General features: G+C 62.6%; 1 protein-coding gene across 1 annotated transcript in view; it reads left to right on the top strand.

Moving 5' to 3' along the window:
- Positions 1-903, top strand: part of NINJ1 (ninjurin 1) — a 12,893-nt gene extending 11,990 nt beyond the window's left edge. Inside the window, exon 4 of the mRNA XM_023187827.1 lies at positions 173-903. The gene's annotated coding sequence lies outside the window, so the exon portion shown is untranslated. The remainder of the gene's footprint in view (positions 1-172) is intronic.
- Positions 904-1,127: the final 224 nt, after the last annotated feature.

Below are 1,127 nucleotides of genomic sequence, written 5' to 3'. Positions count from 1 at the left end.
TCTCCCTCCTCCCAGGCCCAGACCCTCTCCTCTCCCTCCTCCCAGGCTCAGACCCTCTTATCTCCCTCCTTCCAGGCTCAGAGTCTCTCCTCTCCCTCTTTCTAGGCCTAGGCCCGGAGCCTCTCCTCTCCCTCCTTCCAGGCTCAGAGCCTCTCCTCTCTCTCCTTTCCAGGACCCTGGATGCTGCCTGCCCTGCAACTCAGTCGCCCGACCCCAGGAGCTGCCGTAACTGTGAGGTGTCCACCTCCCTGCACGTGGCACTCCCCAGACTGCCAGAGCCCAGGCCGGCCTCATCTGCACCATGCCCCCGGACCAGCCCTTGCTCTGACTGCGACCAAGCGCCATGCAGGAGGCCACTCTTTCTCGGCGGCTGTTGCCAGGAGGCAGCTCCCTCCTGGCACATGGGGCTGGCCACAGTAGCCCAGAGGGTCAGAACTGGATAGCCACAGAGACCTGTGCCCAGAGAAGGGTCTCGACCCACCCAAGGACACACAGCAGGTCCGTGGATGGGCTGGACGAGGGACCAGGGCCAGCCTCTGTCTTAGAACATTCCAGAAGGACAAGGAGATGTCTCTCCTTCTCGCGAAGCACCAGCGTCCCCACCTCCCGTGGGCCCTGTCCGGGTTGCCATGGTGACCCCAGCCTCTATCCACTTCCTAACCCAGGGACCCTGCACAGCCAGAACTGCCTTTGGCCCTACTAATGGTCACTGGCTCTGGTCTCAAGTGCCTGGGCTTGGTGGCCATCAAGAGGGAGCCAGCCAGGCCTGCGAGGGCCACAGACCCTGTATATACCCCGCACCAGCAGTGACCAGGCAGAGCCCAGCCCCCTCCACGGGGGTCCCAGCACCCACTTTTCTAATCATGAATGACCAATAAAGCCCATGCTCTTTGTCAGGCTCCATGTGCCATCTCCCTGTTCCCAGGGCTGGACCGGCCTTGACCTTCCCGTCCGCTCTCCAGCTATCCCGCAGGGGCGTCAGGAGCACACGGTTCTGGCCAGGGCCGCCTTCTCCAGAATCTTGCCTTGGGGAGCTTTTTGGCTCCTGACATCTCCCAGGGTGAGGTTTGGAGGCACAGAGGTGGAAGTCTGAGGTCACTGGCATCGGCAGCCCCTGGTGACTTCTG

Source organism: Piliocolobus tephrosceles, chromosome 14, assembly GCF_002776525.5.
Source record: "Piliocolobus tephrosceles isolate RC106 chromosome 14, ASM277652v3, whole genome shotgun sequence".
NCBI lineage: Eukaryota > Metazoa > Chordata > Mammalia > Primates > Cercopithecidae > Piliocolobus > Piliocolobus tephrosceles.
The sequence above is the reverse complement of the archived record's forward strand: the minus strand, read 5'-3'. Positions and strand labels throughout refer to the sequence as shown.